We start from the raw sequence: 12,050 nt of genomic DNA on the forward strand, positions 1-12,050 counted from the left end.
AGGTGCCACAAGTCCTCCTTTTCTTTTTGCGGATACAGACTAACACGGCTGCTACTCTGAAAGGACTCCTTCTGTCACTGATCCAGTGCAGATGGAGAAGTCCCTGCTGAAAACAGGAGGCACTTGCTCCCCTCACATCAGGTTCGAGAGTGCAGTCTCTGCAGTGCTCCCTGTATCTACTGGCCTATAGAGCCAAAGTCCAGATCCAAAAATTAACCCTGTGATCCCCCATGCAGTAACAATAAGGACTAATAGTTAGAACTTGGCCAGGGACCATCTTCATTTGCTGTCTTTCTACAGTGCCTAAGACAAGGGGAGGGGGGTCCTGTTCTGTGAATGGGGCTCCTATGCACCAGGCAATGCAAATCGTAAATAATAATAATATTTTATGAAAGGGTGACGTTTCCATTGATACCCCAAGAGCTGCACAACATCCATGCCACTGCACTGATACCTGAAATGGAAAGATTTGGCTCCACAACTCTCTTCAGTCGTGTATCAAAAACATAGCCCAAGAGGGAACTGGATAGCTCAGTGACCAGCAATGGGCTATAGAGCATTTCATTACAAGGTCACTGGTATCAGCAGTGATCAAAGTTCATTGTGGAATCAATCTAATTCCTAGCAGGCATCACAAAACACACCTCAAAACCTCAGCTATAATCACCACCACTGGCTGTTCAGCTGACAGGCCAAAGACTGACTAGGCCAAGGAGAATGAACTCCTTTCTCAGACCTAGAGATGGTTGCACCTGTCAGGGCTAAGATCCCCGACACTGAGAGAGAGTGAATGATGCTGCTGCTGCACCCCATGTGTGTGGTACCCCCTTGGACTTCAGTCACCAGAGCTGTCAATCCAGCACTCAAATCCCTCCCAGACAAGCCCCTGCGGGCCTCAACTGCATAAAGAAAACAGCAGTGGGAAGCCCTGCCACAGCACTTCCCTTTGAATTAATTCCAACCATAGGTGAACTAGCCACCATTACAACTGCCAGTGAAACAGCAGGACTCGATTATGAGCAGACGTGCTGTGCTGACTGGTAAAACGCTCAAGCAGACAGAAGGACGTCTTTTAAACAAGTCTATCAACTCATGCAAAACTGTCCAACAGGCTGGGCTGATGGGCCCCTCTCCCCACCCCCACCGAGTCAGATATTTCGCCTGAACCTTTCCTCCTCCAAAGGAGCACTCTCTCTTATTCCCAGTGCAGCCCTGAGGACAATATCTCTCCTCCACGCCCTCCAGTATCTCTAACCCATTTGGAATGCATGACCACTTTCAAGATGTTGTAATTGGCCAGAAAGCTCTTTGCAGTCCAGCCCACCAGTGATACTTATTAAACTTCCAGGGGGATTGCGCATTCCCGCGCTATCGGGGAGTATGCTGCTCACGCAGTATTGTCACCATATGTCAGCCCAGCGAGCAGGAGACAGGGAATCAAACCTGGGTTTGTAACACGCTAATACAAAGCAGAGACTGGGATGGACAGAGCATGGTCGTGCACTAGGATGATGCAGTAACCCCCTTGTTTGTTTGCTCCAATTGCCAGTTCTGTCGAAATCATTTTGGACTGTCAGTTCCTTGGGGCAAGGGTCATATCGTTGCTCAACATGGGCCAGAATCTGCTGGCCCCCACTGAGTGCAATGCAGGGTATAAGAGCCTCCCCTGTCCACTGTACAGCCCATGTAAGTGCCAAGCAGAAATCCAGAACTAAGGTGGCATGGAGGAGTGGGCAGGAGGTGAAGTAATAGTTCATCTCCTCCCAATGCACTGGCCAGCAGAGCCAGCTGGCTGTGTGGAGTGAGGGGAGCAGTCTGCACCCCATGTAAAGATGTAATAGCAGATGAGCTGCCTCTTTGTGCAGGGGGAGCTCTGGAAAGCATATTACCTCCCACAAGGCAGAATGCCTCCTGTTTCCTCAGGGTCGCTCTGCACCCCACCCCACCATGGGGTATACCCAAATGGCATTCATTCAGAACAATAATACACAGTGAATGTTCTTCTTCTTATCTAGCCACTTAACTGTCATCTTATACCTATTAATCTACAATTCAGAGCCTTTTCTCTGACATGAAAACTTATGCCTTTAACCTGTTCTCTGATATACACTGTGTACGGCTGTGTAGCTCACTAAATCACATATGTTCAGCAGCTGATTTTCAAGAAGACATGGCACGAAGACTGTGTTTCAGAGTTAGCAGATAATGCATGTGCTGGCAGTGACACTGGGAAGTTTGATCATATTTTATTGTTAGTTATTATTTATGATTTGTTTGCAGTAACACCTACAAAGTGCTAGGCAAATAACGCTTAATATCACGTAATATGGAAAGGGACACTAACATCTGTTTGGCTCAAATTTTAACCTGCCTTTCTTCTAGTATCTGTTTGCAAAATCCATATAACCTCTAGATCTAGTTTAACCCTGCACATACTTCGGAAAATCAAATTATACTAGGAGTGAGCAACCCTGCAATAAGAAATCCTGCAATCCTTACTCAGTCGAATAATCCTTACACACAGGAAGAAATGTTGCAGGACTGCACTCTTAATGTGAACAAATGATGGAGAAAACCAAACAAAATTACCAAAAAAACAGATGACAGTTTCAAGCTTCCAGGGAGCTGATTACAAACGGTAAGGAAAACGTTCTGAAAACTTCCTCGAGTTTTCTATTTTCACTGTCCAGTGCTCCTGTCACTTACACAGACCTCAGAGCATAGTGACGCTTCCTGGTGGCTCCCATAGCCCCACCCACAACTGTAATCTATCATGGATTCAGTCTATATTTATCTGCCACTGGACTGGTTCCCGTTAACCTTTGCCCAGTGTGCCTGTGTGCTCTGCAGGATCACAGGCATTTCTGCACTCTGGCATATGATTCAAGAGGAAGCCTGTGCACTCAGGAAGAGCTGCCTGTGAAAATCAGGCTTAAACAAACAAATGCACATGCATTATTTGCAGGTCCCAGTTCCCAACTTTTCCCACTTGAGTTCCAACTCTTTATTATTTCATAATGGATTTATATTTTTGCTACTCCAAACTGATAACATTGTCACATGCAACGGGAGTGCTGTCTGTTGTACTTTTCTTTGTGTGAGTTTCATAATTAATTAGGCAAAGCAGGTTATTAAAAGCTTCTTTAAAATGCAGGGCTAGGTCCTGCATCCCTAGTCACATGAGTAGTCCCAGTGAGACTACTCACATGAATAAGGGCTGCAGGGTCAAACTCTTAGGCCCTGTCTACATAGGAAAGTTTTACCAGATGCACCAACATAGTTGTATCTCTAGACTTCCCTTATTCTGGACACACTTTCTCTGGTATGAGTCATTTTTTTTAGTTTAGCTTAAACCCCTACCTTCCCAAGACATAAGCTAAATTGAAAAAAGGCCACTCTTACACCAGAATAAGAATGTGCACTTCAGGGAGAGGTGGGTGGGTACGTATAACTATATCAGTTTAAATTCACATATTAGCTTATACTGAAAAACACTTTCCCATGTAGACAAGGCCTCGTAGTCTGTGAACATAGGGTCAAAAATCTAAAAAGGATGTTTACTATCAGCCACAAAACAGACCTTCCTTAAAGGATAGTATCACTGTAGTTTGCCTTTCAACTGGTTTAGGGCCAGATTTTCAGAAGCACGTGCACACTTTTTAAAGTTTCATCCTTAAAGATAGAAGATAAAATCCTGGACTTATTGAAGTGAATGGGAGTTTGCCGTTCACTTCAATGGGGGCAGGATTTCACCTAATAGTTCAAGGGTCTAATTCTGCATTCACTTGCACTACTGTAAATCAGGGACAACTCCAAGAAGTCAATGGAGTTAGAGAGTGTAAGTGAGATGAGAATCAGGCTTGGCTTTGTCTCTACATTTACCTACCTGATCTAGCTATCAGCTGCATCATCCTATAATGTTCCCACCTTTATGCTCCTCACCCCATAGCTATACAGAGTCCTGCCGAGCTGCAACTGAAGATCAAGACCAACAATTTAATTCTACAGTCCAAAGGTAGACTGTATTTTGGGAGCAATTTTCTCTTCTTTGTAATTAGATGTGGTGGTCAAAATAAATGCTAAGTTACACTGGAAGTTGCCTTTAGAGAAAAGTTTGAGCCTAGACTGGTTGTCCATGTCCTTTTTATTAAAGAATAAGGAGCCACACTTCTGGGGAATATTCCATTGCGCAGTCATAGGACACTGAATTCTCCTTCCCTGATTATCTCAATTTACAAGGCTGTAAATTTATGTTCTATTTAATTTGACAGGTAGATTAAATGGAAGGAGATATATGCTTACTGCAATATAACTGCTCTATACTATGCATATGCTAATGCCATAAACATTTTATTACATTGTCCTCTGGCCCTTCCCCAACCTGTCTATTTTGTCCACCCTTTGCATCCCAGCTGTCATAGGGATGGTGAACTCTCTGGGGGCAAGGATTGTCTTCTTTGGAGCATGTCTCTACAGCACCTAGCACAACAGGGTTCTCAGCTGAGGTTCCTAGACACTATCGTAACACAGATCATAGTAATAAATAACAGGTGGCACAAAAATAACAGTTTTGTTGCAAATGTCCTCACACTGCAGGACTTCCTGCTGTCCTAGACACACTACCCACCTCTCCTTTCATGGTCTGTCACATTTTTCTTTCTGAAATCTGAAAATTCCTTAATTTATCCCTTTCCACATTGCAAATCTTAAATTCTTCCTCCCCTTATCCTATCTATTTATTATGGAAAAGAAGTAAATATGCCTCCCTATTGTTTACCTCTCCATTTCTGCAGCAGATGTTTTGGTGATATCAGCATGAATGTGCAACCCTGGAACGAGCAATTTTTGTAGCTTAATTGCTTAAAGCTTCAAGGCAAGATAATAATTAAAGCTTGTCAGGCCCAACACTGACATGGCAGATTTTAAAATAATTCTTGGCAACAGATTTGTATGTCCATGTACGTGTGCACGTGTAGACGGGTATCTCTATCGATAAGAGAGCCTCAGTCCAGTCTCCAATTTTGCACACCTAGTTTTGTACAAATACTAGCATTTAGATGCTTAACCACTTGATTTGCGGGCACAAACAGAGGGTTAGATTTCCAACTGTATATACAGAATTAGAGGTCTTGCCATATGTAGAAAGAGAGTGAGGCTCACTGGGCCAAATTCATCCCTGGAGTAACACCACTAACTTCAATGAATTTATATCATGGAAGAATTTGGCCCCCAGGGCTCCTTCATTTGTTTAGTTTAATGTCAATACAGCCTTATGTCTATCAGATCTGCAAAGCCAAGAGAGCTTCAAAAGATTATGTCCTGCATCATCAACCAAACTGCTAACCAAGTTCCGATTCCAGGACCTTTATTGCTGGAAGCCATTGTCAATAGCCATTCTGCTATGAAGCAGAATGAATGCGACTTAATTTTTCTGGTACACCCTTGGTCTTAGAGGGAGAGCAGTTGTTTTCTTATTTTTACTTGTAAGATGGAGATATTATAAACTGTACATGAATGAGTTCGTGAGACAGAACTAGGATAACAACACGCTGCTTTTGAAGAGTGACTTTATACAGCAGTGCAACAGAAAGGGGCTCTAACTGTGAGCCTAACATCAGTGAGTGCCCAGTTCAGAGATGAGGCTGGCACGCTATAAGGACATATTTAAATCTGTAACTCCATAGCAAAGGTGGAAATTAGGGTTGTTCCTGCCAGCTGGGGCCAGACTCTAGAATAGGCTTAACCCACCTGCCAAGACCACATCGAGTGTCTAGGCAGGGTGTATGTGCCTTTATATGCACGGGAGCAAAGGGAACATTCAGATTACTGCAGCCAAATGCTTTAAACAGGCTCTGTGGTGTGTAGGTAGCAACTATTCTAGCTGTGCCAAAAGGGAGCCTCACCCTCTTGGCACCTTGGGATGAAAGGCAGTGAGGTGAGCTCAGATCTGCTAGACATTGTTCTAAGTGGACCCTACCACTAGCAAGACCATGAATAACCAATAGCAGTTGTAGTTCCTAAATCTCTGAACAGACTGAATTGGCAAGCAGCAAGCACATGCTGTGTTACTTAAGACTTTTCCTCTATATAAATAGGTATTTCCACTTCTTTTTAAAGTCCTCTGGTTTCACCCACTGCACACTGCTGTCCTCCTCCAGGTATAAACAAAGAGATCCTTGCTGTGGACTCCAAAGCACACAAATGGAGTTTGAAAAAATGCGTGGCAAATGTCACAGTAACTTGCAAATTCAAAGAATGAAGATAGCACCGTGCAAGCAGACACAACTTGTGTAGTAATGACGTGGGACAGAGATTCCAGACTCGGTTCATGGCCAAGGTCAGAACTGCTCACAAGGGAGCAAAACAGCTTTCAGAGGGGGAATAAAAAAACAACCTCACTCTTGCTTCTTGGCACAGGAGGACTTTTAGTATAATGCTGGCAGGACACTGTAGGAAGAATAACACATCAAGCTGTAGCTCATTCAGCATATAGATAACTTCCTCGATTGAGAGCTATTATCCTTCATAGTAAGCATCTGTTTATCAACAGTTAATTTCTCCAAATAGCCTTACTTTAATAGCACACCCAAAATGCCGACCACAACCACAGACAAGAAGAACATCGAACCACTCTCCCATTGCTCACATTAAATTTCCACCTGAGTGATAAAACGTATATCCTTTTCAAGAGAGCCAAGGCACTAAACTCTGCACTTCATCTTATGTAACTTCAAAACTACTCATACGCTGTCTTTCCTGCAATGCTCCGTATCTTGTGATCATTAAGATGGAAATAGCAGATTTTCTTCTCTTCCATATCTATGAGGCTCCTGCAGGCCACTTCTTATTAGAAAGTGTCTCATGACTGTTTTATTGCTAGCAGTTTGATCACTAAGCATACCAGCATACTAATCAGACCACTACACACTTCAGTAACATCCTCTATGCCCTCTATGATTCAGTGATGATCAACTGAACAAACCTTCCAGACCCCCACATTTGGGGAAGTGGCTTAATCCTCCACGACACCCACCACCACCAACAACAGTCCAGGGATCTTAAATGAGAAGTGATGAACGTGTGCTGATTTTCCCATTATTACATCAGCCAAGCACTCTAACTGCAGTGTAATATTATTTAAAAGTGCCTGTTGAAAGATTAAGCCTTTCTGGATGACAGAGATCATGTCAATGGAAAAGCACACTGAGCCAGATTCTTACCGGTGCCAAGTCTGCAGTGGGCACAGCTAAGCTGGTTCTGATTGCCTGTTTCAGGGGTGCTCTACACCACTGGGCCGTTTACCAGCAGGGGATCATCAGCGCGCAGTAGCACTTTAGTCACAGACCTTTTCGCCCCAACATGCCTGGGGAGATCTGGCTGCTTTTCAGCCCCGTTGTGCTGCCACTTCTGAAAATCTGGCTGATTGTTTTGGATTAGCAACCAAGCCATGAACTGAAAATGCACTTCTTCTCAAAGTGAGAGGACACAGAGTTCCTGCCCCAGCTTAAATACTGCTGTGTCTGAGGTACCATGATGTGGTCACTGGTAGTAAACATTGGCTCTAAAATGGTAACCACCGTACATTACACTTTAAAAAAATAGTACTTGAATAAGCAATGTCATGTCAGTGAAAGTGCAAGGCTCATGCATGGATAAGGCAAGGCATGCAAGGATTTATGATTCAAGTCAAAATCCAAGGAACATGCATAGCTTTGAATACTCTTGCCTATTCCACATACTTCAAGCATGAATGATCCATGCACTTTTGTACATTGATATATGATTGACATTAATTGAGTCTTTAATTTGTAGTCATTGTCTGAGCTGCACTGATTTAAATTGCAAGTTTTGCCTAGGACCTTCAATGCATCCCGTTCTTTAACCTGCTTTGAGTAGTTTAATCTGTAAACACAGTCTTGAACACTGACTTTTGTTTCCCTTTTCTAAATAGCCTTGAGTTTGTTTCCAGACTGACCATCTCTTGTTTTCATGTGTGGCTACTGGGGGCGGAGGTGGAAGATAGCATCCCTGGGAGAGCAATAAATATGGCGAACAATAGGTTCATGTCTGTGGTGAACACAAAACAGAACTCTGTCTTCATTTTTATATTATTAAACATTAGTATGATACTAAGGAAGTTCCAAACTGCTCTGGCAAGAAGACAGAGGGCAAACAGATCTAGCACAACTTCCTAATGAAGGTCCTCTAAGTAACAGTGGAAGCATCAGGCTTTGCAGCTGACATGGCAGTCATTTCTACACATGGCATACATTCCTATCACTGGATTCAGAGCCCCCCTCCTTACCTGGTTTGGTCTTGTTTCTTTATAACGCACTCTGTAGGAAGTACTGGCATTATCAAACACCCTAACTCGAGTATTGCTTTTACCCTTAATACTCCACTTACAAACATTTGGCCATTTATTATCCAACCTATACTGGATCCCAGCCACTTCTGAGGACCCATCTACACTACAAGAACTGTGCTAGTCCATGGCTCTCTGCCATGAGTAAGGGCATCTGATGTTATGACACATTCTGTTTTCATTGCTGTGTGTGGATGGGAAATCAAGGTTCTACAGTCATGCTCGGAAAGAACAATTTAGCTTAGAACACCACCTGATGTCTGTGTGATGGAGTGTCCACCCCACACAGGATTGATGGGGTTAAGATGGTCAGGCTGGCCAATTAATTCCCCAGGCTACACCTGGAGGAGGAGCCAGAGAGCAGGGAACTAACTGATTGCAAGTTGGCTCAGCTGTGCAGGAACAGGTGAGGCCTGTAAAGCCAGTAAGGTGGCTACAGACAGGGTGATGCAAGAAGGCAGGGAAGTAAGCTGCAGCCACTCCCTGAGTGGAGGGAGTTGGGAGGCTGGCAAACTCAGAAATGCTTCCTAGACCAGAGAGCCCTTTCCTGAAATATACCTTGGAAAAATAGACATAATTTGTATCAGTGAGCAAACTAATGGGGAACTCGGCGACCTTATTTCAGCTGTAATCTGTAGCCCTCACACTTCCAGCCAACTTTTACAAGGACTGTAGAGAGGGGAAACAAGGTTAAACGAGTGAAACAATAACAGAGGCCTATAGCTTTTTACACTGGGATGGCTGGCTTGGCATGTACATACCGCAGTCTTTGCCACATTTGTACGGCCTCTGTGGTGAGTAATGGATTGAAGAGTTCATTGGGCTTGGGAACAGAAATTGTGAGCTTCTGCTGAAAAAACACCACCCTGTGAGCCAACTGGAGCAGCATTAATAGCTCAGCCAGGAAAGGGAAAAGGTGAAACACCTGAGTTTGGCTGATACAGAATCCATCTATTAAGAAAGTCAAGCACAAACACATCACCATGTTACTTAAGAAAGGAGCTCAACTGATTGCAAAGCATCAAAAAACAAAGCAAATGACAACCCATGCTGACAACCATAAGGCCATCACACCTGCACACTGTGACATCCTGGTGACTTGAAAGTCACCTGGAATCTCCAAGAAGTGCACCAAGAGCTCTAGCTAGTTCCCAAGGAAACAATCTGTCCTGTGTAACATTTTCTAATTTCATTTAACCTGCACCATGATCTTCAATTCTATACTCCATTCCCCATAGCAATGAAAAGAAAATGTGACTAAAGGAGATTGGAAGTAATGAGATAGTCTTGATCCCTGTGTTCCATAGCCCCGGGAGACACTGCCAAAATGACTGTGGTGGCATTTGCTAACAATTGTACAAAAAACATTAACTGGGTGTCATTTTATTTCACATGCTGCAACAAGTTTGTATTATTGCTTAACAGCATGCTATTCTTATGGTCAGAGAGATAGTTAGTCTCCCCTATTAAATCATTAGGCCTTTATTGAATGCTTTTGTGCAGAGGATATAGGCACCTTGTACAGGTTTTACAAAGGCTAGGTATAAATATGGGGCTTGATGTGAAACTCTCCAATGGCAAAGATTACATGGGCTACTTAATTCAAAAGCATTCCATGAGACAAAATTCTGACTTTTGTTCCATCTCCACAGTCCACTGGGGCCAATAGCAATGCAAGGGCATGACTGGGAGCAAACTTTCATCCTATGCCCCAAACATCCTGCAGGATTGCTCTTTTTTCTTTTAAGCAAGTGCATGAGCATGATTCGCTCCCTTGCAGGATATGAATGATACACATGGAGCTGAATAGGTGTTACCTGCATTTTGGTGATAGGGGCCCAGATTCCTACTGTTCTTAAACTTAAATCTCTCCCTAAAAAACAGACTCACACTGCATTTTGTTACTTTCAGCACTGTGACCATCCAGCCTTCCTGATCACACATTGCACAGAAGAAAATTCCACACTGGAAAATGTGCAGGAGAGAACTGGAGTTGAGGGAGGGAAAAAGAGTGCCAAAAATGTAAGGAAATGCAGTGCTGGAAGTGGAATACTGATCTGTACTCCCGAAGGATAAGCATGTTACATTTATATAATGAGTGCCTTCCAACTAGATGTGTTATAATGCATTTTGCAAACTTTCACTGGCTGGCTGACTGTGCCAGTAATTACCTTAGCTCTGCTGTGGGGAGAATCTCTGTGATTCAGGCTGATGTGTGTGTGGAAATAACCCTGTGACCAAAGCTTGTTCCTGCACATATATTCCACTTGCATGTAAATGTGACTTGGGGCATGGCTGCACCGTAAATTAGTCAAAATGGCCTCTGTTCATAATAGTGAGAAGCAGTCATACCAGCTCAGAAAAGTTGTGTTCTGGAACAGCTGGGATTCTAGGTGATGGGCAAGCTTGCACCAGACATGTTCTCCAAGTTAATGGAGATATGCTTGGCGGAGGAACCTCAGTGGAGCCAAAGACGAAAACAGCCACTGCCAGTAAGGTTTAGGTGAGATTCCAGCTTAAGGTGCAGGTATCTGCCAAACTCCTCTCATGCTGCAGAACAGATTGTGCCCATTGTGAAATATTGTTACTTATGCTCATATTTTCCCATCAAAATCTGCCCAAGTGATTAGCAGAATCCTGACTGAAGTGTACTGAGTGATCATCTCTACTCTGCTGTTTAATCCAACAGTATCTCATAGGAGAAACTCAACTGATCCAGAGCAATAATTATTAGTATGGACAATAACTTCACACATTTGTCTGCTTTAGGTATCTGTAAGATGCTTATCACCATGTGACCTTTTCCATGTAGCAGAAGTACAAAGTAGCATTTAGCATTATAAATGCCATAGGTCAGATCCTCAGCTGCTGTAAACTGGTCTAATCTTATTGACCTCAATGGAGCAAGGCAAATTTACATCAGCTGAAGATTGATACCGTAACTATGTACACAGCTCACTTTGCCAACCAGTGAAGAGTAGCCACCTCTTGGGTGAAACACAGCAGCTGTTTAAGAGAGTAACGGCATTACCCAATAGTTCAGAACAAGAAGTGAAGAAAAATGGTGTAAATAGCATACCAAATTTGGAACTGAAGGGGGGAATATGTTAACTCGGGGATTGGCAACCTTTGGCACGCAGCCCGTCAGGGAAATCCGCTGGCGGGCCAGGACGGTTTGTTTACCTGCAGCATCCGCAGGTTCGGCTGATTGCAGCTCCCACTGGCCATGGTTTGCCGTTCCAGGCCAATGAGGTCTGCGGGGAGTGGCGCGGGCTGAGGGATGTGCTGGCCGCCACTTCCCGCAGCCCCCATTGGCCTGGAACAGCGAACCACAGCCAGTGGGAGCTGTGATCTGCCAAACCTGCAGACGCTGCGGGTAAACAAACCCTCCCGGCCTGCCAGCGGATTTCCCTGATGGGCCGCACGCCAAAGGTTGCTGATCCCTGTGCTAACTCCTTTATTCTGCAAGGAGCATGCCCCTTACTAAATCACTGACTCTCTTTCTTGAAACACCATATTAATGTGAAAATGATGGAGTCTACTCAGTTCAATTTGGGCAGCTAATACAATACATTAAAGATATCAATCTTGAATGACAATTGGTAGAAAACAGGTGCTCTGAGTTCCATCTTCTGATTAAATTGCTGTCAGGTTTGCCAAAGGGAAAAGGGCCCCTACTAAAATT

The 12,050-nt window shown here is 43.8% G+C and overlaps 1 protein-coding gene across 1 annotated transcript in view; it reads right to left on the reverse strand.

Moving 5' to 3' along the window:
- The window catches only part of AR (androgen receptor), a 116,668-nt gene that overhangs the window by 67,003 nt on the left and 37,615 nt on the right, over positions 1–12,050 (reverse strand). The gene's annotated exons all lie outside the window — the stretch shown is intronic.

Source organism: Lepidochelys olivacea, assembly GCF_965140295.1.
Source record: "Lepidochelys olivacea isolate rLepOli2 genome assembly, chromosome: 9".
Taxonomy (NCBI): domain Eukaryota; kingdom Metazoa; phylum Chordata; order Testudines; family Cheloniidae; genus Lepidochelys; species Lepidochelys olivacea.